This window comes from Canis lupus, chromosome 21 (assembly GCF_003254725.2).
Source record: "Canis lupus dingo isolate Sandy chromosome 21, ASM325472v2, whole genome shotgun sequence".
Lineage (NCBI taxonomy): Eukaryota > Metazoa > Chordata > Mammalia > Carnivora > Canidae > Canis > Canis lupus.
The window spans coordinates 25,485,539-25,511,674 of NC_064263.1; the positions used below are offsets into that span (position 1 = coordinate 25,485,539).

The following is a 26,136-nucleotide window of genomic DNA, read 5'->3' on the forward strand; positions in this document are numbered from 1 at the left end:
AGGCAATATTGCTTTTTATGAAATAGTCTCAAAGGTCATACAATCTCTTTTCTGCATTCCTTTCATCAAAGCAGTTACAAGTTTCAACCCAAGATTAAGAGGGGTTGATAGAATAGATTCAGCTTCTTAGTGCAGTGTGGCAAAGTTATGGAAGAATAGATGGTACCAGAAATGTTGCTGTGGCTGTTTTTTAGCAAATGCGATCTGCTATGTGACTTTGTATCCTGTAGTCTTCCTAAATTCACTTATTAGCTCTAGTAGCTTTTTTGTGGATTCTTCACAAATTAAATAACCATGATCATGTCATAGTTTATCTTTTTTTAAAGATCTTATTTACTTATTTTAGAGAGAGAGCACATGCACATGCTGGGAGAGGGACAGAGGAAGAGGGAGAAGCAGACTCCCCACTGAGCAGAGAGCCCCCATGAGTGGCTCTATCCCAGGACCCTGGGATCATGACCTGAGCCAAAGACAGATGCTTAACCAACTGAGCCACCCAGGCACCTCTATTTCTGTCTTTCTAATTTAGAAGTCTTTTTATTTCTTGTCTTATTCCATTGGCTGGGATCCTTAGTATAATGTGAATAGAAGTAATAAAAATGGACATCCTTGCCTTATTCTGAGATCTTTTGGGGAAAGCAAACAAAACAAAACAAACAAAAAAACAGCTTTTTAAGAATTATTTTCGTGAAATACATATTTCCATTTTAACCATTTCCTTTTTTTGCTTTTTAATTCTAGTATCATTATCCTATAGTGTTAGTTTCAGATGTTCAGTATAATGATTTAACAATTCTTTACATTACTCAGTGCTCATCATGATAAATGCACTCTTAATCTGTTTTATCTCCCCTCTGGTAATCATCAGTTTATTCTCTATAGTTAGGGGTTTGTTTTTCTGTTTGTCTCTTTTTTTCTTTGTTTCTTAAATTCCACATATGAATGAAATTATATGGTATTTGTCTTTCCCTGTCTTTCCCTGATCCATTCATGTTGTTGCAAATGGCACAATTTCATTCTTTTTATGGCTGAGTAATATTCCATTGTATGTATACCATATCTATCAGTGGACACTTGGTCTGTTTCCATAATTTGGCTATTTAAATAATGCTGCAATAAACATAGGGGTGCAATATATCTCTTCAAATTAGTGTTTTCATATTCTTTGGATAAATACCCAGTAGTGAAATTACTGGATCATATGGTGATTGTATTTTTAATTTTTTGAGGAACCTTCACACTGTTTTCTATAGTAGCTGTACCAGTTTGCATCCCCACCAACAGTAAATGAGGGTTCCTTTTCCTCTGCATCCTTGCCAACACTTACTGTATCTTGTTTTTGACATTAGCCATTCTGTAGCAGGTGTGAAGTGATATCCCATTGTAGTTTTGATTTGCATTTCCCTGATAATTAGTGATACTGAGCATCTTTTCATGTGTCTGTTGGCCATCTGTATGTTGTCTTTGGAGAAATGTCTGTTCATTACTTTGCCCTTTTAAAAATTGAATTATTTGGTTTTTTTGTGTTAAGTTGTACAAGTTCTTTATATATTTTGGATACTGACCCTTTATCAGATATGTCATTTGTGAATATCTCTCCCATTCAGTAGGTTGTCTTTTAGTTTAGTTGATAGTTTACTTTGCTGTGGAGGAGCTTTTTATTTTTATGTGATCCCAATAGTTTATTTTTTGCTTTTGATTCCTTGCCTCAGGAGACATATCTAGAAAAATGTTGCTATTGCTGATACAGAGAAGTTACTGCCTGTGCTCTTCTAGGATTTTTATGGTTTCTTGTCTCACATTTAGGTCTTTAATCCATCTTGAGATTATTTTTTGTATGATGTAAGGAAATGGTCCAGTTTCATTCTTTTGCATGTAGCTGTCCAGTTTTCCCTGTGCCATTTGTTGAAGAGACTTTCCTATTGTATATTCTTGCCTCCTTTGTCAAAGACTTATTGATTGATTAATTAATCATGGGTTTATTTCTAGATTTTCTATTCTGTTCATTGATCTGTGTGTCTCCTTTTGTGCCAATACCATATTATTTTGATTACTACAGCTTTGTAGAATATCTTGAAATCTGGGATTGTAGTACTTCTAGTTTTATTCTTTTTCAAGATTACTTTGGCTATTTGTGGTCTTTTGTGGTTCCATACAAATTTTAAGATTGTTCTAGTTATGTGAAAAATGCTGATGGTATTTTATTAGGGATTTTAAAAAAAGATATTATTTATTAATTTGAGAGAGAAAGCACAAGCAGGAGGAGGGGTAGAGGGAGAAAGAGAAGCAGACTCCCTGCTAAGTGTGAGAGCATTATGTGGGGCTTGATCCCAGGACTCTGAGATCATAACCTGAGCCAAAGTCAGACATTTAACTGACTGAGCCACCCAGGCACCCCTTGATAGGAATTTTAATAGGGATTGAATTAGATCTGTAGATTGCTTTGGGGTCATATGGACATTTTAACAATATTTGTTCTTCTAATCCATGAGCATAGAATATCTCTCCATTTGTTTATATCATCTTCAATTCCTTTTCTCATTGTTTTGTAGTTTTTGATGTATGGGTCTTTTCACCTCCATGGTTAAGTTTATTTTTAGGTATTTCATTATATTTGGTGCAGTTGTAAATGGGATTATTTTCTTAATTTCTATTTCTTCGTTATTAGTGTATAGAAATGCAGTGGATTTCTGTATATTGATTTTCTATCTTGTGACCTTACTGAGTTCATTTATCAATCTAGTAGACTTTTGGTAACCTTTAGGGTTTTTTATATATTAGTATTATGTTATCTGCAAATAGTGTAAGTTTTACCTTTTCCTTACCAATTTGGATTCCTTTTCTTTTTCTTATTTGATTGCTATATGTAGGAATTCCAGTAGTCTGTTGAATAAAAGTGGTAAGAATGGACATCCTTGTCTTGTTTTTTTTATCTTAGGGGGGAAGCTCTCAGTTTTTCATCATTGAGTATGATGTTAACTGTGAGTTTTCCATATAGGACCCTTATTATATTAGAGGTTTATTCCCTCTAAAACTACTTTGTTGGCAGTTTTTATCATAAATGGATGTTGTACTTTGTCAAATGCTTTTTCTGCATCTATTGAAATGATCATGTGGTTTTTATCCTTTCTCTTATTGATGTGATATATCATGGTGATTGATTTGTGAATGTTGAGCTACCATCATACCTCAGGAATAAATCCCACCTGATCATGGCAAATGGTTCTTTTAATGTATTATTAGATTCAGTTTGCTAATATTTTGTTGAGAATTTTTGCATCTGTGTTCATCACAGATATTGACAGATAACGAGTTTCTCTTTTTGTAGTGTCTATCTGGTTTTGGTATCAGGGATTGTTGGGCTCATAGAATGAATTTGAAAGCTTTTATTCTTTTTTTTTTGCAATAAAAGTTTGAGAATAATAGATATTAACTCTTTCTAAATATTTGATGAAATTCACATGTGAAGCTATTTAGTCCTGGGGTTTTGTTTGTTGGGAGTTTTTTGATTACTGATTCAATTTCATTGATGGTAATCAGTCTGTTCAAATTTTCTATTTCTTCCTGATTCCATTTTGGGAGGTTATCTGGTTTTAGGAACTTATAACCATTTCTTCTAGGTTGTCCAATTTGTTGGCATATAATTTTTCACAATATTCTCATGTACTCCTTTGTATTTCTGTGGTGTTGATAGTTATTTCTACGGTTTTATTTCTGATTTTGTTTATTTGAATCTGCTCTCTCTCTCTGCCTCTCCCTCTGTTTGATGAGTCTAGCTAAAGGTTTATCAGGTTTTTTTTGATCCTTTGAAAGAACCAGCTCCTGGTTTCATGATCTGTTTTATTGGTTTTTTTTTTTTTTACTTTCTATTTTGTTTATTTCTGTTCTAATCTGTATTATTTTCTTCCTTCTCCTGGTTTTGGGTTTTGTTCTTTATCAAGGTCCTTTATGTGTAAGATTGGTTGTTTATTTGAGAGTTTTCTTGCTTCTTGAGGTAGGCCTGCCTAGTTTTGCTATAAACTTGCCTTAGAACAACTTTTGCTGTATCTCAGAGGTTTTGGACCACTGTGTTTTCATTTTAATTTTTCTCTGTGTATTTTTTGATTTCCTCTTTGATTTCTTATTTAACCCATTCATTGTTTAGCATCATATTATTTAACCTCCTTGTATTTGAGTTCTTTCCAGATTTTTTTTCTTTTGGTTGACCTCTCATTTCATAAAGTTGTGGTCAAAAAGGTGCATGGTATGACTTCAGTCTTTTTGAATTTCTTGAGACTTGTTTTGTGGGCTAAAATGTGATCTCTTCTGGAGAATGTGCCATGTGCATGTGAAAAGAATGTATATTCTATTTTAGGATGGAATGTTCTGTATATATCTGTTAGATCCATCTAGTCTGATGTGTCATTCAAAGCCACTATTTCCTTGATTTTCTGTTTGGATGATCTATCCATTGATGTAAGTGGGGTATAAAATCCCTTATTATTATTGTATTACTATCACTCACTTCATTTGTATTTGTTATTAACTGCTTTATGTATTTGGGCACTCCCACATTAGATGCATAAATATTTACAATTGTTATATCTTCTTGTTGGATTGTTCTGTTTATGACTATATAGTGTCCTTCTTTGTCTCTTTTTACAGTCTTTGTTTTAAGGTCTTATTTTGTCCAATATAAGTATTGCTATCCCAGCTTTCTTTTTACTTCCATTTGCATGATAAATGCTTTTCCATCCCCTCGTTTTCAGTTTATATGTGTCTAGGTCTGAAAGAAGTCTCTTATAGGCAGCATATAGATGGGTATTGTTTTTTTTATCCATTTCATCACTCTGTGTCTTCTGATTGAAGCATTTAGCCCATTTACATTCATAATTAATTATTGATAGGTGTGTTCTTCTTGCCATTTTGCTACTTGTTTTATGGTTGTTTTGTTGTTCCTTTCTTCTCTTGCTCTCTTCTCTCGTGGTTTGCTGGCTTTTTGTAGTGATATACTTGGATTGCTTTCTCTTTATTTTTAGTGTATCTATTAGTGGTTTTTAATCTGTGCTTATCATTAAGTTTGTATATAACAACTTCTGCCAAGAGTAGTCTATATTAAGCTAATGGTCATTTAAGTGTGAACCCATTTTTTTTTTCTTCAAGTTTTTATTTAAATTCCAGTTAGTTGACATACAGTGCAATACTTGTTTCAGGTGTAGAATTTAGTGATTCAACACTTCCATAGATTCAACATTTCCATAGAACATCCAGTGCTCATTACAACCAGTGCATTCCTTAATCCCCATCACCTATTTAACCTATCTCCTCACCGACCTCCACTCTGATAATCATCAATTTATTCTCTATAATCAGGAGTCTGTTTCTTGGTTTGCCTCTCTCTTTTCTCTCCACATGTTGTTTTGTATTGTTTCTTATTTGTTTTGTTTCTTAAATTCCACATAGAGTGAAATCATGTGATATTTGTCTTTCTCAGACTGGATAGCAACATGCAAAAGAATGGAGTTGGACCACTTTCTTATACCATACACAAAAATAAATTAGAAACGAATTAAAGACCTAAATGTAAGATAAGAAACCATTAAAATCCTAGAGGAAAACATAAGCAGTAACCTCTTGGACATTGGCTGTAGCAGCTTCTTACTAGATATGTCTCCTGAGGCAAGAGAAACAAAAGCAAAAATAAACTATTGAAACTTTATCAAAATAATAAGCTTCTGCACAGCAAAGGAAACCATCAACAAAACTAAAAGGCAGCCTGTGGAATGGGAGAAGATATTTGCAAATTACGTAACTGATAAAGGGTCAGTTTCCAAACTATATAGAGAACATCTACAACTCCACACCCAAAAAACAATCCAGTTAAAAAAATCCAGGGCAGAGGCTATGAATATACATTTTTTCAGAGAAGACATACAGATAGCCAATGGACACATGAACCCATTCTTCTGTCCCCTTCATATTTTAGGTATATGGTGTCATACTTTACATCTTTTTGTTTTATGAATCCCTTGACTGATTTTTATAGATATACTTAATTTTACTGCTTTCATGCTTCCTACTTTTCTTACTCTTACTTATGTTGTTTGCTTTCCACCCAAAGAGTCCCTTTTAATGTACCTCGTAGGGCAGGTATATATTGCTCATGAATTCCTTTTAACTTTTGCCTGGGAAACTCCTTATCTCTCCTTCTATGTTCTTAATGATAGTCTTGCTGAATAAAGTGTTCCTGGATGCAGAGTTTTTTTCTTTCAGTACTTTGAATATGTTATGCCACTCTCTTCTGGCCTATGAAGTTCCTGCTGAAAAATCAGCTCAGAGCTTATGGGATTTCCCTGGTATGTGACTGTTTCGTTTTCTCTTGCTGATTTTAAAATTCTCTCCTTATTAGTACTTTTTGCCAGGTTCATAACTATGTGTTTTGGTGTGGGCCTCCTTGGGTTGAATTTGTTGGGGGCTCTCTGTGCCTCCTGGGTGTGGATTTCTGTTTCCTTCCCCTGATTCAGGAAGTTGAATATTTATTTCTTCAAATAAAATTTCTGCTCTCTTTTCACTCTCTTCTCCTTCTGGGATCCTTATAATGTGAATGTTACTATGCTTGATGGTGTCCCTGAGTTCCCTAAACCTATTTTCTTTTTTTAAATTATTTTTTCTTCTCTCTCTCCTGTTCAGTTTGATTGTTTTCCATCACTCACTCCTCTAGGTCCCTGATCCATTTTTCTGCTTCTGTGTATTTTTAATTTCAGTTATGAGTACTTGATCTCTGATTGGTTTTTTTTTTCTTTATGTTTTCTGTCTCTTTGTTAAGGGTCTCACTGAGGTCCTCCACTCTTTTTCAAGTCCAGTGAGTATCCTTATGATCATTTGTAAATTATGTCATATTGTTTATCCCTGTTTCATTTAGGTCTCTTGGTATGATTCTGTCCTGTTCTCTCATTTTGGACATACTTCCCCATCTCCTCAATCTGTCTAATTATCTGTGTCTGTTTCTTTGTAAAAAGTTAAGAAAAGTTAACTACATCTCCTGATCTTGAAAGTAATGGCCTTATGAAGAAGCAGTCTTGTATTGCCCTGCATGCAGTGTCTCCTGTTCACTAGCACCTGAGCACCTGGCACTTCAGGGATATCTCCTGTGTATACTGCATATGCTGTACTCTTGTGACTGAGCCACTTTTACCTTCAGTCTAGTCATCTGCACTGGCTCTGTTTTCCTGTTGTGAACACTATTTGGTCCCTGTGTTAGTGGGCCAGTCTTGGGTCACTTTGGATTTTAGTTGAGTCAGACCAGTCATTTGCTAGAGGATACAATAGCTCTGAAGTGCAGAGTACTTTTCCTGTATTGTCCCCTGAGAAGCTTTTGTTGGTGGAGGGTGCCTGCAGTCAGACCAGATGTCTGCCCTAACCCGCTGTTGGGACCACAGTCCAACCAGTGTATATGATTATCTTCTACCATCTCTGGGACAGGAGTCACTTTGGACTGGTGCTGGCCCTTGTCAGTTCTTCTTGCTCTCTTCCAGGCTTGTGGCACCACTTTGAATAGGCTTCAGCTAGGGTGTATTGGGGCAGGTCTGCAAAGGAATATGGGGGTGGGGGGGGGGGGAATATGAGGTGTTAGTAAGGTTTGCACAGGTCTGCTGAGGGGACCTACAGCTGTCCAGGACTCTTGCTAAGGCTGACCTGATTTGAGGGGGCAGATTGTTAGAAGTGTGGGGACAAGGTACTCTTTAGCAAGCTAGGTGGAGAGTGTTGGCACTGAAATGGTTCCACAAGTGTCCATGCATCTAGACTGGGAGAGGCATATGACATCCACCAGCAATTTTGTTCTTGGAGAAATATCCCCAAAATCACTGCCTCTCCAGTGCATGCTCTGCGATTAGTAAATAAATGTTCCTGTATACCCTAGGCATTTTTCAAACTGCTGTTTCTATGCTGTATCTCAGAGCTGTATGTTATTTCTTTAAGGGCAGTGATTCAGCATTTCTTCCCCTCAGGCTCTCCCTGAGCTGAGCCCATTGATTTTTTTTTTTTTTTTTAAGTTCCAGGTGTTGAGGATCCCTGGGTGGCTCAGCGGTTTGGTTTAGCAGCGCCTGCCTTTGGCCCAGGGCGCAATCCTGGAGTCCCGGGATCAAGTCCTGCGTCAGGCTTCCGGCATGGAGCCTGCTTCTCCCTCTGCCTGTGTCTCTGCCTCTCTTTCTGTGTCTATCATGAATAAATAAAAAATAAAAAATAAAATCTTAAAAAAAAAAAAAAAGTTCCAGGTATTAATTTAAGCCTTGCTGATTGTAAGAACTTAGAAATTAGGCCCCTCTTATTTTCAAAGCCAAATATTATGGTGATTTGTCTTCCCCACTCGAGTTCCCCATGCCCGGGGTGTTTGGTCTAAGGGTCTGTTTCTTTCCCCTCTCCAGCCTCCAGTATCCCTCCTGTGGACAGCTCCATAGATCTGTTTAGCTCCTGACTGTGTCCCCACTCTTCCTACCTTCTTTGATGTGGCCTTTACATTTAGCTATAGAGAGTCTCTGCCAGTCTTCAGGTGGTTTTCTGGGTTATGTACACTGATTTGGGTGTTACCTTGCATCACTGGGATGCTCCTACTCAGCCATCTTCTCCAGATGTCTGATACAGACCTAACCATTTCTATATGTACAGTTGATTGGCATTTAGTACACATAAGGCATTGTGCAACTATCAACACCATCCATCTCCAGAACTTTTTCATCTTCCGAAACTGAAACTCCATGCCTACTAAATGATTACTCCCCGTTCCTTTCTCCTTTAGCCCCCTGAAAACCACTTTTCTACTTCTGGTATATGAATTTGACTGCCATTAAGTACCTCATATAAGTGACGTCATACAGTTCTGTCCTTTTCAGTCTGCTTTATTTTAGTTAGTGTAATGTCTTTAAGATTCATCTGTGACGCAGCGGTTTGGCGCCTGCCTTTGGCTCGGGGCGCGATCCTGGAGGCCTGGGATCGAATCCCACGTCGGGCTCCCTGCATGGAGCCTGCTTCTCCCTATGCCTGTGTATCTGCCTCTCTGTCTCTCTCTGTGTAACTATCATGAATAAATAAATAAAATCTTTAAAAAAAAAAAAAGATTCATCTGTGTTATAATACGTGTCAGAATTCCATTCATTCTTAAGGCTGCACTTTTATTATCTATATGCTATATCTATATCACAAATAATTTTAAATGCCTCTTTACCAACAAAGTGAGCTCTGAGCACTTTCTGAATCCTTGCTGTCAGGGACTTTACAAATTAGAAGGAGAACTAAGACATCTACAAAAAGGGTATCTAACTACAATTGATCAGTGAACATGGCACACAGCAGGCAGTGAGGACGTGCATGCCCTTGTTCCTTCTTCTTTCTTGACTCCATCTTCATGGTAGCAGCTGTGGTGCCTGTGTTCAGTCATGGACACGTAGCTCTTTGTTCACACCCAGGAGCTACACACCCTCAAAGTGACCAGCCAGGAGATTATCATCCAGTTCAAGGCTCATGTTGTCTTGCTGGAGGGCATCACTCCAGAAGATCAAGTCATGCTCCTGGCAGACATACCCCTAGAGGATGAGTCTACCCTAGGTCAGTGTGGAGTGAAGGCTCTTACCACCCTGGAAGTAGCCAGCTGCAGCTTGGAAGTAAAAGTCCATGGTTCCCTGTTGTGTGCTGGGAACATAAGAGAGCAGACTCCCAAGGTAACCAAACAGAAAAGAAGACAAACCAAGCCACGGGGCAGATGCAGTACAACAGCACTTTATCAATGCCATGCCCACCTCTGACAAGAAGAAAAGCCCCAATGCCAACTCTGAAGTCTGTTGTAATCTTGGCTCTCCCCAATAAAACCACATAGTTCAGTAAAAAGAAAACAAAAGTAGGGGGATCCCTGGGTGACTCAGTGGTTTAGCGCCTGCCTTGGGCCCAGGGTGTGATCCTGGAGTCCCAGGATCGAGTCCTACGTCAGGCTCCCTGCATGGAACCTGCTTCTCCCTTTGCCTGTGTCTCTGCACCTCTCTCTCACTCTGTGTCTCATGAATAAATAAATAAAGTCTAAAAAAAAGAAAGTATGATTTAAGAGCATGTAATAGTAATAGCCATTATTTATTTAGCATTTATTTTATACAGGGTTTATATTCATATTACCTCATGTAATCCTCAAGACAACCCTATATACGCATGAATAGCTTCCAGTCTTGCGTTTCTATGAATATAAGTGGTACAAATAGCTATAGGCCCTCAAATCTCACTAGAAAATGATTCCTGACAGTAGATACTTTGTTTTGTTCCCTGTTTTAAACCTAGCACTCAAAAAAAAAAAAAAAAAAAAAAAAAAAAAAAAAAAAAAAAAATAAACCTAGCACTCAAAATTGGTGTTAAATAAGTAAGAAGGAAGAGATTACAGTGGTCCCTCATGGAGGATCTTTCTCCATGGGAAAGGACCTTAACATTTTAGGCCTTATATGGTGTGTAGGATGTCAATAGGCTCTGATGGCTGAGGATGGGATTTCACAGGGATGGACTTATACAAGCACTTATGAAAATGTTGTATAACAGAAGCCACTGGTTCCATTGGTCCTGAGGAGAGGCATGAGAATATTTGCTAAGAGTACTAGCAGTAGAATTTTGGGGTTTTTAAAAGATTTTATTTATTTATTTATTTAGGAGAAAGAGCACAACCGGGGGTGGGGAGGGGGGGTAGAAGGAGAGGGACAAGCAGACTCTGTGCTTAGTATAGAGCCTGACTAGGCTATATAAAAGGTATTAGTGTACATATAGATATATATAGATATATATGTATGTGTATAATAAAAACCATGTTTTTCATGTAAGATGAATCCTTGCATGAGGTCTTAATGTTATTATCCAATAATTTTTGACCCTAAGATCATGACCTAGCTGAAATCAAGAGTTGGCCAGTTAACAGACTGAGCCAGCTAGGTGCCCCTAAGCAGTATAGAGTTTTTAATGAAGCTTTAAAATACTTAACTTTGAAGAAAGAATTCTAAAATGCCATTAAAGTAGCTCGCTCTTTTTAAAGTAGGTTAGAGGGACACTTGGGTGGCTCAGGGGTTGACTCTTTGTCTTTGGCTCAGGTCATGATCCTGGAGTCCTAGGTAGGATCAAGTCCCACATCAGGATCCCTGCAGGGAACCTGCTTCTCCCACTGCCTATGTCTCTGCCTCTGTGTGTCTCACATGAATAAATAAAATCATTTTTAAAAAAAAGTTAGAATGTGAATACTTAACTATTTATTATCTTAGCTTTTTATGCAGTTTTCTTTGAAGTGTATTTTTCCATTAAATTTAATTATTTTTATTTTTTTGTATGTAAGTCCATTTTCATATATTAGAAATCCTGAATTGTTTTTACTCACTGAAATTGTAGACTATTAGATATCCAGTAATTTTCCTAGATTCTGTGATACACTGTTGATTAAAAATTTGAAGTAGTAGACATTGATGGCATTAGTTTTGGGGTTAAGAAAGGAAGTGATATATGAACAAACAATCTTCAACATTCTTAGCCATTTCTGGACTTAGCAAGTTTTCTTTGTTTATAAATCATTTTTTTAAAGGTTTTATTCATTTATTCATGAGAGACACGGAGAGAGAGAGAGGCAGAGACACAGGCAGAAGGAGAAGCAGGCTCCATGCAAGGAGCCTGATGTGGGACTCGATCCTGATATTCCAGGGTCACGCCCTGAGCCAAAGGCAGGCGTCAAACCACTGAGCAACCCAGGGATCCCCTATAAATCATTTATTAAGAGCTCTCCCTCTCTCTTTTTCAAACCATTTTGAAAAGGCAAATAGTATTCATCTTACTGGTATCTGCTGGCTCTTGTTTATGATTCTCAGGCTGATGTAATGATGTCATAATATATAATAGAGGTTATATTCTATCACTGAGGTGCTCAGCTATTGCTTAAATAGTCCCTGACCACAGATAGGTGTTTTTTTGAACATAGTGCCCTATTCCTATAATGAAGATCAGATCCCACTTCTGTGCATTTGGTGATGTTTATCTGGTATGGCCAATGTGTAGGTTTTAAATTTGATTCAGCAGAGTATTTAAACCTAAGAATTGTATCTCTTTATCACAAATAACATGATACAGAGTTTGCCAAACTCCATTTTCAGACATGGCTTTATAATTTCTGACTTACATACATGTCATGTTATTCTAATCTTTTTCATATTAAATTAGTCAGCACAACCATATTTCCTTGATTCTAAGATTCATAGTTTTAGGTCTTTTTAAGATTTTATTTATGGGACTCCTGGGTGGCTCAGCTGTTGAGCTTCTGTCTTTGGCTCAGGGCATGATCCCAGAGTACCAGATCAAATCACACATCAGGCTTCCTGCGAGGCGCCAGCTTCTCCCTCTCCCTATGTCTCTGCCTTCTCTCTATGTCTCTCCTGAATAAATAAATAAATATCTTTTTTAAAACAGATTTATTAATTTGAGAGAGTGTGAGTGTGGATGGGGGCACGGGCTAATAACATAGAGGAAGAGAGAGAATCTGAAGCAGACTCCACGCTGAATGGAGAAGCCCAGTGTGAAGCTCAGTCCCACAACCATGAGATCATGACCTGAGCCAAAATCAAAAGCTGGATGCTCAACTGACTCAGTTACCCAGGTGGCCCTAAGGTTCAGAGTTTTTTTAAGAAAAAACCTTTTAATGTTTTTTAATCAGCAATGCTTCTAGTATTCTGTGATGTCTTAAAGAGAGTTTTTCCTAAGTTTCCAATTTGTACAAGGCACAGAGGAAGACTGCAAAAATAATTTTAATAAAAACTCTACTTTCAAGGGGTGCTTGGGTGGCTTAATCAGTTGGGATCCAACTCTCGATTTTGGCACAGGTCATGATCTTAGGGTCATGAGATTGAGCCCCTTGGGCTTCATGCTCGGCATGGAGGCTGCTTGGGATTCTCTCCCTGTCTCTCTGTTCCTACCCCCAACCAAAAAACAAAACAAAACAAAACTCTACTTTCAAAAAATTAAGACGAAGATTGGTCTTTGTACATTTCTGGCTTTCTCCCCGTTTCTCAGACAAACTCTTACAAGTTTACTGGCAGTTCAAATAGTAAACCTAATGCCACTCATCTTTTCTGCACTGTTTATTAATCTGATTTTATTCTAAATGTAAATACTCCAAACCAAAGGAGATAAAATCATTCTATTATGATCTCAGAAGGAGTAAGTCTGTATATGAAAATACTAAGTGTTGGGATGCCCTTCATTATCTCATAAAGTTTTTAAAGGAAGTAAGTAGATATTACCATTGAATTTAGCATTCTGCTCTTTATTAACTCAGCCTTAACAAGTGATTATGAGGCTAAGTGATAATACCAGGTGTGTGCTATTTCAAAGAAAATCTATATAAAAGGTATTAGTGTACATATAGATATATATAGATATATATGTATGTGTATAATAAAAACCATGTTTTTCATGTAAGATGAATCCTTGCATGAGGTCTTAATGTTATTATCCAATAATTTTTGAAGGGAAGACTATCTGGCCTTGGTTTTTGTTTTGTTATGTTTGTCAACTTGTGGCATATCTTTTAATGTTAGATTATAAAACCATTAAAGCACCAAGGAGAATTGTTGGTCAGAGAATGAAGCTCAAGTAAATAGAAGCACAGGTGGGTCTCTAGAATAAAGATAATTGGTCAGAAGCCTCTTGACTTCTGTAAGCAGGCTCTATGCACATGGAGTAGTTCATAGGCTTTAATACTGCCAAGAATAGTAGCATGTTTGTAGGGCTTTCTAGAATTGCATCTCAGCACTGTCATTTTGTAAATGAGAATAAAATTTTATTTAGGAAACAGATTTATCTTTCATTAGTATAGTTAGAAATAAAATATGATTTGGCAAAAAGAGCTCCTATTCAAGGTTCCTATTGAGACACCTGTGCCACAATTGTCCTAATACTACTTGTAATCTGGGTCCTGGTTATCCTCATATATTATCTTTCAGTGACAGACACATCATGACTTAATAACTACAAATAAGATAGCACATCTAACAGATGGCTCTCTGGAAAGGAGTAACTTTGAATAAAAGTTGCAAGTCCATGGGCAGTCCAGGTGGCTTGGCAGTTTAGCGCTTCCTTCAGCCCAGGGCCTGATCCTGGAGACCTGGGATTGAGTCCCATGTCAGGCTCCCTGCATGGAGCCTGCGTCTCCCTCTGCCTGTGTCTCTATACCCCCTGCCCTGCCCTCCCTGCCTCTCATGAATAAAGAAATAAATAAAATGTTAAAAAAAAAAAAAGTTGCAGGTCCACCTACAGATATTTTCTAGAAAGCAGAATTATAAATTACAGTTTCAAAACAAATGACAGAGAGCTCTCACTGTTGTAGACTATTGAGTTATGTATCAAAAAGTCTTTTTAATTCTTTCTAAAAGTAATTTTTGGAGCATCTGCACTGTACCCTTATTACTCTGAGGACAAAATTGGAAAACCTCAAGATAATTAAAAAGGTGTATGTTCTCTGCTAACTTTATCTTTTAAAATTCAGATATAATTCACATAACATAAAGTTCATCATTTTAAAGTATACATTTCAATGGGTTTTCTTTTTTTAGCATATCACAAGGTTTTACCATTACCACCATAACCTAATTCTAGAAAATTTTCATTACCCCCAAAAGAAACTGTATCTGTTAGGGCAGCCCCGGTGGCGCAGCGGTTTTCGTGCCTCCTGCAGCCTGGGGTGTGATCCTGGAGACCCGGGATCGAGTCCTATGTCAGGCTTCCTGTATGGAGCCTGCTTCTCCCTCCGCCTGTCTCTCTCTCTCTTTTTCTCTATGTGTGTCTCTATGAATAAATCTTTTAAAATCTTAAAAAAAAAAAAAGAAACTGTATCTGTTAGATTTTGTTTGTGACTTCTTTCACTTAGCATGTTTTCGAGGATCATCTGTGTAATAGCATGTATCAACATTTCATTCTTTTTTTTTTTAAGATTTATTTATTTATTTATTTATGATAGACATAGAGAGAGAGAAAAAGGCAGAGACACAGGAGGAGGGAGAAGCAGGCTCCATGCCGGGAGCCCGACGTGGGACTCGATCCCGGGACTCCAGGATCGCGCCCTGGGCCAAAGGCAGGCGCTAAACCGCTGAGCCACCCAGGGATCCCCCATTTCATTCTTTTTTATGGCTAAGTAATATTCCATTGTGTGGATATGCCATATTTTGTTTATCCATTCATCAGTTGATGAACATTTGGGTTATTTCTGCATTTTGCTTATCTGTCTGTTTCTTTATCCTCAATTCATATCTCTTCCCCCATCACTCTGTACTTTTTTTTTATAAAGATTTTATTTATTCATGAGAGACACACAGAGAGACAGAGAGGCAGAGACACAGACAGAGGGAGAAGCAGGTTCCATGCAGGGAGCCCAATGTGGGACTCGATCCCAGGTCTCCAGGATCCCACCCTGGGCCAAAGGCAGCGCTAAACCGCTGAGCCACCCAGGCTGTCCTCACTCTGCACTTAAGTGAATGACTTTCAGTTCCTCACCAGTATGAAGCTCTCTCCTCCAGAGTATTTGCACTTATCTCTTGGCCTAAAACCATCCCTTTTTTTATTATACCCATTTACTTTCTTTTAATCATGGTTCACGTCCTAATGCAAATCTTTTTTTTTAGGGATGCCTTCCCCAAACTATACCAGATTCAGTTCCCCTGTTATATGTTCTCATAGTGTCAGCCTTCTTTCCCTCATAATGCTCCTCTTAATTTGTAATTGCATACTTGAGTATACTCTTTGCTTTCCTCTCCCAACTCTAGTATACTTTAAATTTCATGAAAGCAAAGTTGTGTCCATTTTTTACTTGTAATTGTATCCCTGGAGCATAGCACAGTGCCCAGCATATATGGTTGTTGAGTGTATTCATTCACGAATCTATTTACAGTGCTAAGTACTAGGAACACAAAAATGAAAAACAGTCTCTATTTACATGGAACTTAGAATGCAGAGTTAAGAAGACAATTATTTTGCGGTAAAAGATACTATAATGACAATATGTACAAATGTCATGAGACCAGGAGGAAAGAGGAGGAAGATCAGGGAAGGCTTCACAGTAGTAGCTTTTGAACAAAGACTTACTCTGCTTCACGTAGTAGAATGTAAGGTCTTGAAAGGAGGAACTGTGTATGGCTTACTACTGTGTTTTACTTCATAGAAGAGTGCTCAGTAAATATTTATAGAATGGAATCAAATTCAGTTTTCCTGGCAGACAGGCTAATTGAGAACACTTCAAATATAGAGATAACAATAATGCTGGACTACAGAGATAAGTAGTTCATTATCTTTATAGTGTGCAGCAGGAGTGTAGCAAGAGATAGGGCTGAGTTATAGAAAGAGCATGTGACTGGATATAATTCATATTTCCATGGTTATGGATTTCTGTTTTACTCAGTGGCTTGAAATTTGTTGCTCTTATTATTTATTATTAGCCTCAAATTGCTGCATACTTACTCAGTAGAAATCCCTTTGAACTGGCTCCTGTCCTTCACATATTCTCCATCATTCTCTGAGCGGTTCCTTTCTGGTGAAAAATGTTCCAGGCTTATCATTTACTTTCCTTGCCCGGGTTCTGGAATCAGCTGTTTCCTCAAGCTCCCCTATTTCATCTTAGTGGAAGATAATATTTAGAAACTAAGTTCTGGGCACTTGGTGTGCTTATTGCTCCTAACCCCTCTCAGCGAACAGAACTAGGAGATACATGTATATACACACACATGCAGCTATATTTATTTCTGTATCAGTCTGTGTGTGTGTGTTATGTTGGTGTAAGCAAAAGTTCACACAGGTGTCCAATTCCAGTCTACCTCAGGATTCTTTCTAGCCTCCCCTTCTTCTATATTTGTATGTAATTGCCTTCTTGGACAATGAGAAACTTTGTTCACATTATCCTCATGTTTACTTATGTTCAGTCTCGTCGTATCTTAATCATCTCCTGACTACTCTGGTCACCTACTCAGCCTTTGATTTTCCCCTCCCAAATTTGATACTCTCCAATCTACTCAATCTCAGTAGCAGTCAGCTATAACCTTGCAGTTGTTCATACCAGAAGCATCAGTGTCATTCTTGTTATCCCCCTCCAAATCCCAAATCCATCCCAATAGTAAATTCCTTCAACTCTACCTTTAAATAGAACCAATTTCCCTGGGATGCCTGGGTGGCTCAGCGGTTAAGCATCTGCCTTCGGCTCAGGGTGTGATCCTGGAATCCTGGGATCGAGTCCCACATCGGACTCCCTGCATGGAGCCTGCTTCTCCCTCTGACTCTGTCGCTGCCTCTCTTTTTCTGTGTCTCTCATGAATAAATAAATAAAATGTTAAAAAAAAATTTCCCTTATCTCTACTGCTACCATTCTAAATCAAGCCACCATTATTACTTCTTGCATGTATTTTAGCAAGATTTGTCATTTGACTTTCTGCTTCCGTCCTCCTTTCCTTCTGTTCTCTATCAGTAGCCAAAATGACCTTTCTAAAACCTAAATCTTTCTAAAACCTAAATCAGATTATGTCATAGGTTGTGTCATTCCTTTGCTCAAAACCTATTGGTAGTTTCTCTTCTCATTCAGTTTAAAAGTCAGAATTCTTACCACAGTTCTGTGTCATCTGCCACTTTTTCCCTCCCTGTAATTCAGCTGTATTGGCCTTCTTGTATTCCATAACAGTCACACTCCCACCTCAGGGCCTTTGCCCTTGCTGTTTCCTCAGCAAGCTGTTCCCTTAGACATCCACACAACTTACTACTCCCTCAGTTCATGGAGTTCTCTATTCAAATTTAACTTTATCAGTAAAGCTTTCTCTACCTACCCAATATAAGATAGCATCCTTTTCTTCATTCTCTATTTATGCTTATATGTTTATTGTATTTGTTATGAACAGAGAAAATAAGAGCAGAGATTTTGGTCAGATTTTTCTTCTGCACAGTGTCCCTGCCATCTGGAATAATGTCTGACAGATAGTGGACTCTTGATAAATATTTGTTGAATGCCTTTTTGTATGTTCATGTTTAACACATTCATTTGGGTAAAATTGATTTTCACGATATAGCAATAATATGTTTTTTATAGCTGTAAATTAGATGTTTAACTTGTTTTAGAAGGAGAATTAGTGTCAAATGAGATATGAGAAAGAGAAAGAGTTCATTTCCAAAATGTATGTAAGTGGTTCAGAAAGCAGAATTAGAGATTAGAGATATTTTGAAAAAGAACTTGCTAATGGATTTGATAAGAGGTCTGCTCATTACCAGCTGTACATTTCTAAGATTCAGAGTTTTCCTTGTTACCTTAGTTTCTGATGTTTGGCAGACCCTCTCAAGACGGTTTCTCAAAATGTCCTTCTTCCCTAACTGTAAGCTTTTTTTCTGTACCAAGACTGTTAGACATCTTGTTTTGGCATATCTTATTTTTCTTAATATACAATATCATACTTCATTTTTATTGGAATACAGTAACTTCCTAAGTTCCTTTTATTCTTTCCACTTCTAGTAACCCAATTTTTGAAAGTTGAAATACATTAGAAGTAGTGGAGTAGTTCTAGTTGCTACAATGCGGTCTGGGGCTCTAGAGAGTGTGAACTATTCACCTTAAGAAAAAGCAGATAATTCTATCCAGAAAGCCTTTCTGCAGGGCTAGCTTTCATTGCCTTATATTTCTTAACCTGTTAGATCTTGTTTCTTCACCTGTGGAATTATTTCTAACAATATTCTTGCAAGAGTTGTAAATACGTATAAGTGGTTAGCACATAGTAGGTCTTCTGTGAGTACTCATTTCTCTTTCCACCTTTCCTGACTTTCCACTAATCAACGTAACTTAATGTTTTATCTATATTAATAAATTCTTATATATCTTAACTAAACTTTCCTACCAAGATAAAGTTGGTGAATATAAGTAAACAAAAAACATATGGAATTATTTTCACTCCAAAAATACTAAAGACTAATTAATATTAGATTTAGTGTTTTCCCTTTATCTTTCTGGCATAAAAATAGAGAAGCGAGTTAGTGTGAGTTGAGTGACCAAGCAAGACCAATGTAGATGAAAGTACGAAGGGAGTTTCCAGGCATTAAACTCATGGGTGCTCTTCTTTGTAACTTTATCTTCATTTGGTAAGACACATGCAGATATATCATGAAGACATAGGGTATTTTTGGTTCTTGCCAAAAATAAAAATACTCTAAAGCATGCCTTTTGGGAGTGCCAGCAACATGTGAATTCAGAAAGTTATCTTTTAAGTAAGAGAAAGAGTGTATCTTTTTATAGTATTCTTGTCAACAAGAATGTACCCTATGCTTTACGGGGTAAGAACTTCATCTGATACACTGAACTCTAGCCTCATTTCCTTGCAAGCACCATTGATTTTAGTTAGATATTAAGGATGTGTAAACAAACTGAAAAGGTAGACTTCAAATTGTTGGGAAAATCACAGATTATAAAGTAAATGATGTTGAAGTTCTCTAGAAAAAGAAAACTTTTGATCTCTACATGGTACAAGTCCTAAGTGTATAGATTCATTAAGGAAAAATGATATAGACAAAAAACATGGGTGAATAGTTATCTGATCTAAGTATGGAGAGGAGATTTTAAGTATTCTATAAAAAGAAGACTCTACATGGGAATATCATGATGACAATTCCAGATTTTTTTAATGTGTAATACAGTATGTAGTAGGTGCTTTACTAGAGTCAAAGTGCTAAAATTGAGAAATACTGCCCTAGAACTATATGATCTATAATCCTCATCTGCTTTCCATGTTAACGCAGACAATGATGACACCTGCTATTTTGCCACAGTATAAGAAGTATTACTAGTTTCCCACTTTGCAGCATTTGCTTCCTCGCTGCTTGCTGCCCTGCTGCAGATGACATCTATATTAGCTTTTTGTTACAGCCATATTCTACTACAAGATACTAATTCTGTATTAATTAGGACAAAGGCTAAACAACTAAAATAGACCCAAAATGTAAAAGCTAAAATAAAATAGATGTTAATTATTTCTCATGCAGTAGTTCAGGGTAGATAGGTAGGTTCTACCTCATGAAATTATTTAATGACCTGAGTGATGAGGTGACTCAACTAATTTCTCTCATCGCCAGCTTGGCTAAACCTGGGTCATTGACTCATTTGAATTCTATCTAGTGGAGAGAGGAAAGAGAGTATAAGAAGACATACTATTCTCTTAAAATCCATCCTGAAAGTGACATATATTATTTCTGCTCACACTATATTAGAAAGAACTTAGCCACATAGCCAGTCCTAACAGGAGGGGAGACTAGGAAGTGCAGAGTCCCACTATGTGCCCAGGAAGAAAGGGAGAACAGATTTTGGTAGACAACAGTTTCCACCGCAACCCCTATTTGTGCTGCCTCTAAATATCTGATAAGGCAGATGACAATGTGGGAGTTAAAATGTTTTTATAACTCAATAAGAAAAATAGAAACATCCTAAAAGAAACAAAGAGAAGCTACATACTTAGTTTAAAGAAGGAAAATACATGCTTGTATGTATGTCAACTGATATTTGACAAGGGAGCCAAAAATACTCAGGAAAGGATAGCCTCTTCAATAAATGGCATTGGGAAAATTGGACAACCATATATAAAAGAAGGAAATTGGACCTGTTATACCACTCACAAAAATTATATCAAAATGGATTAAATGGGGCAGCCCCGGTGACTCAGCAGTTTAGCACCACCTTCAGTCCAGGTCGTGATCCTGGAGACCTGGGATCGAGTCCCATGTCAGGCTTCCTGCATGGAGCCTGGCCTGCTTCTCCCTCTTCCTGTGTCTCTGCCTCTGTGTGTGTGTGTGTCTCATGAATAAATAAATAAAATCTTTTAAAAAATGGATTAAAGACTTAAGAAATGAAACCAGAAAACTCCTATAAGAAGACACAGGAGAAAAGCTCCTTCACCTTGGTCTTGGCACTGATTTTTTGGCTCTGACACCAAAAGTACAAGCTACAAAAGCAAAGACAAGTAAGTGGGACTACATCAAACTGCATTTGTACACAGCAAAAGAAACACTCAGAATGAGAAGGCAACCTATGGGATGATAGAAAATATTTGCAAACCATATATCTGATAAGGGATTAGTAGCCAAAATATCTAAAGAACTCGTATAATTCAGTAGCAAGAAAACAAACAACCCAGTTTAAAAATGGGCAAACTAAATAGACTTTTTTCCAAAGAGGGTGTACAAAAGGCCAACAGATATATAAAAAGATGCTAGACATCAAAAGGCCAACAGATATATAAAAAGATGCTAGACATCACTAACTAGGGAAATGCAAATCAAAATCACAAAAAGATATTACCTCATACCCATTGAATGGTGTCATCAAAAAGACAAGAGATAAGTGTTGGTGAAGATGTGGAGAAAAGGAAGCCCTTGTGAACTATCAGTAGGAATGTAAATTGATATAGCCACTATGGAAAACAGTATGGAGTTTCTCAAACTAAAAATAGAGAAAATAGAAATACTGTGTGATCTGGCAATACCATTTCTGGGTACATTATCCAAAAGAAATAAAAACAGAGTCTCAAAGAACTATCTTTACCCCCCCACATTCAGCACAGCGTTTTTCCCAATAACCAAGATATGGAAACAACCTATGTATCTGTCAGTGGTTGAATGGAAAGATGTGGTATATATAAAATGGAATATTCAGCTATGAGAAAAAAGGAAATCCTACCATTTGCAACAACACAGATGAACTTTGAGAGCCCCACGCAGTGTTCCCTGCTCAGTGGGGAGTCTACTTCTCCCTCTCCCTTTGCCTCTCCCCCTGCTTATGCTCTCTCAGATGAATAGGTGAAAAATCTTTTTTTTAAAAATGCAACTTTATTAAGATACTTTTCATACCATAAAATTCACTCGTTATAAGTACGCAATTCATTTTCAGAGAATTTATAGTTATGTATTATATACTTGAAAGTAGCTAAAAGGATAGATCCTAAATGTTCTCACCACAAAAAGAAATGGTAATTATGTGATGGGATGGAAGTGTTAGTTGATGCGGTAGTGGTAATTATTCTGCAATAAAGAAATCTATCAGACCAACAAATTGTACACCTTAAACTTACACAATGTTAATTACATTTCAAAAGGGCTGAAAAAAAAGAAATATGAAAGACTAGTGACAGTACGTCTGTAGTCATTTGAGTTTTGACAAGGGTGTCAAAACCATTCAGTGAAGGCAAGAATAGTCTTTCAACAAATGGTGCTGGGACAACTGAATATTCACATACAAAAGAGTAGAAAATGAATTCAAAGTGAATCAAAGACCTAAATGTAAGAGCTAAAACTATAAAACTCTTAACATTTTCCTTCTTTAGCCTTAGCATTTATATTCTAGGAATTTATTGTAAGTATATAAATAGATATCTATGAAAATATTTGTCTACATGTGTGATGAATACAAAGAGATAAAAAAGTTAAAAGCAACTAAAATGTTTAAAAATAAGACATTCTGGGGCACGTGGGTAGCTTAGCCAGTTAAGCATCTGCCTTTGGCTCAGGTCATGATTCCAGGGTCCTGGGATCGGCCCCCAAGTCAGGCTCCCTGTTCAGCAGGAAGTCTGCTTCTTCCTCTGCCTTTGCCCATTCCCTCTGCTCTCATGCTCTCTCTTTTAATTAAATAAATAAAATCTTTTAAAAATAAATAAATAAAACATTCCATAATTTGAAATACTTTAAATATTTGATAAAGAACAGATAATGGGGATCCCTGGGTGGCGCAGGGGTTTGGCGCCTGCCTTTGGCCCAGGGCGCGATCCTGGAGACCCGGGATCGAATCCCACATCGGGCTTCCGGTGCATGGAGCCTGCTTCTCCCTCTGCCTGTGTCTCTGCCTCTCTCTTTTTCTCTCTCTGTGACTATCATAAATAAATAAACATTTAAAAAAGAACAGATAATGTGTGATATATCAAAAGATGTCATATATTCATTTTTAAATTATGTTGTAGATTATTTAATGACATGGAAAATGTTAGCACTGTATTAACATTAAAATGGATCATAAATAATATATTCAATATAGTCCTAAATTTGTTTTTTAAGTCTATTTTATAAATAAAATTTAAATATTTTGTAAGTACATTTTCACATATTTAGTCATCAAAGTACTTAGAAGTGATTATCTCTAGATGGTGAGATTACCTGTGGTTTTTTTTTTTAAATATTTATTTATTTATTTATTTATTTATTTATTTATTTATTTATTTATTTATGAGAGAGAGAGAGGGAGAGAGAGGCAGAGACAGGAGGAGGGAGAAGCAGGCTCCAAGCCAGGAGCCAACGCGGAACTCGATCCTGGGACTCCAGGATTGCACCCTGGGCCAAAGGCAGGCGCTAAACTGCTGAGCCACCCAGGGATCCCTGATAACCTGTGATTTTTATACAAAAATTACTTCTATGTATTCCTCCAACCATAAAATTCTGTACCATCTTTTTTAACTGCTCTCATTACAAGCATACATTTCAAAATACATGTTAGTTTCTGGTGCTATTTCTTGAAGCCTGACATTTGTGTCTTATATGAACAATTCACTACCCAGGAATGGCTAAGCTACAGTGCTTCACTTGGAAGCATTCCCTTAGATTACACTGTCAGTTATTTCTGCTCACTGGTTTGAACTTAACTATATGTTATATTTTTCTATTTTATTATGTGTAAATTATAATTTTTATATTATATACACTTTCCCAAAGTGGGCTGCACCAGTTTGCATTCCCATCAACTGTGCAAAAGGGGTTTCTTTTCTCCACATCCTATCACGTTTTTGTTTATCGATTTACCAGCTGATAGACATTTGGATTTTTTCTGGGTTTTGGATATTAAGAATAATTTTGTTGTGAATATTCGTGTACAAGCCTTTGCGTGGAAAAATGCTTTTATTTCTTGTGCATAAATACCAAAAAATGGAATTGCTGGGTCATATGATAATTTTATGTTTAACTTTTTGAGAAACTGACAGACTGTTTTCAAATTGGCTCTTTCATTTTACATTCCCACCAGCAACATTCGAGGGTTTCAGTTTCTCTACAAGCTTACCAACGCTTGCTATTTGTCTTTTTAATAATGGCCATTCATGCAGTGGTATCTCATTGTAATTTTAATTTACATTCTCCTAATGACTAATGATGTTGAGGTTCCCTTCATGCACTTACTAGTCATTCATAAATCTTTTTTAGTGAAAAGTCTCTTTAGATCTTATGTCTATTTGTTAAGTTGGGTTAATAGTTATTACTGAATTGTAAGCGTTTTTTAATTTTATTTATTTGAGAGGGGGAGACAGAGAGCGCACAAGTAGAGGGGAGGGGCAGACAGAGAAAGAGGGGGACAAACAGACTTGTGGCTGGATCCTAAGACCCCAGGATCATGATCTGAGCTGTGAAGGCAGATGCTTAACTGACTGAGCCACGCAGGGGCCCTTTAATGGAATCTTTAAAGTGAAAACGTTTTATGGGGGCATCTCGGTGGCACATTTGGTTAAGCGTCCAATTCTTGGTTTCACTTCAAATCCTGATCTCAGGGTTGTGACATCAAGCCCTGAGTTGGGCTCTACACTCTGTTTAGAGTCTGCTCGAGACTCTGTCTCCTTCTGCCCCTCCCTTCCTCTCTCTCACTTTCTCTAAAATAAATAAAAATAAATCTTAAAAAAAAATTATAAAGTGAAAAGTTTTAAATTTTTACATAACTCCCCCGCCCTTTTCCCCCCCACCCTTTTTTTAAAAAGAGTGTATTTATTTATTCATGAGACACAGAGAGGCAGAGACCTAGGCAGAGGGAGGAGCAGGTCCCTGGTGTGGGACTTGATCCCAGGACCCCAAGATTATGACCTGAGCCAAAGGCAGATGATCAACCACTAAGCTATCCAGGTGCCTCTAATCCCCCCCCTTTTTAATTTGGGGGATTATGCTTTTTGTATCACAGCTAAGAAGACTTTACCTTTCACAACATCACAAAAATTTTCTTCTATGTATTCTAAAAGTTTTATAGTTTAGCCCTACGTTTCCCCCATTGATTTCCCTGGCTCCTTTGTCAAAAAATCAACATAAATGTTAGAGTTTATTTCTAAACTCTCAATTCTATTCCATTGACCAATATGCCTATCTTTACATCATGACTCTACCATCTCGGTTTTTATAGTTTTATTTTTTTATATATTTTTTTGTTTTTATAGTTTTATAGTGAGTTTTGAAATTGGATGTTGTACATCCTCCAGTTTTATTCTTTTTCAAAAGTGTTTTGGCTATTTTAGGTCCCTTGCATTTCCATGAAGTTTAGAAATATCTTGTAAATTTCCATTAAAAATAAAAAAGGCCCAGTGAGATTTTGTTTGGAATTGCATTGCATCCCCAGCTCAATTTGGACAGAATTACCATCTTCACACTACCTTCCATTTCATGAACATGGACTATCTCTCCATTTATGTAGATCTTCTTTAATTTCTCCTGACATCATTTGTAGTTTTCAGTGTATAAATCTTGGTAATTCTTTTTTTTTTAATTTATTTTTTATTGGTGTTCAATTTACTAACATACAGAATAACCCCCAGTGCCCGTCACCCATTCACTCCCACCCCCCGCCCTCCTCCCCTTCTACCACCCCTAGTTCGTTTCCCAGAGTTAGCAGTCTTTACGTTCTGTCTCCCTTTCTGATATTTCCCACACATTTCTTCCCCCTTCCCTTATATTCCCTTTCACTATTATTTATATTCCCCAAATGAATGAGAACATATAATGTTTGTCCTTCTCCGACTGACTTACTTCACTCAGCATAATACCCTCCAGTTCCATCCACGTTGAAGCAAATGGTGGGTATTTGTCATTTCTAATAGCTGAGTAATATTCCATTGTATACATAAACCACAGCTTCTTTATCCATTCATCTTTCGTTGGACACCGAGGCTCCTTCCACAGTTTGGCTATCGTGGCCATTGCTGCTATAAACATCGGGGTGCAGGTGTCCCGGCGTTTCATTGCATTTGTATCTTTGGGGTAAATCCCCAACAGTGCAATTGCTGGGTCGTAGGGCAGGTATATTTTTAACTGTTTGAGGAACCTCCACACAGTTTTCCAGAGTGGCTGCACCAGTTCACATTCCCACCA

At 37.2% G+C, this 26,136-nt stretch overlaps 1 protein-coding gene and 1 pseudogene across 6 annotated transcripts in view; both read left to right on the top strand.

Moving 5' to 3' along the window:
* Positions 1–26,136, top strand: part of FCHSD2 (FCH and double SH3 domains 2) — a 333,702-nt gene that overhangs the window by 196,511 nt on the left and 111,055 nt on the right. The gene's annotated exons all lie outside the window — the stretch shown is intronic.
* LOC125753213 (FAU ubiquitin-like and ribosomal protein S30) lies at positions 6,288–10,350 on the top strand (annotated as a pseudogene).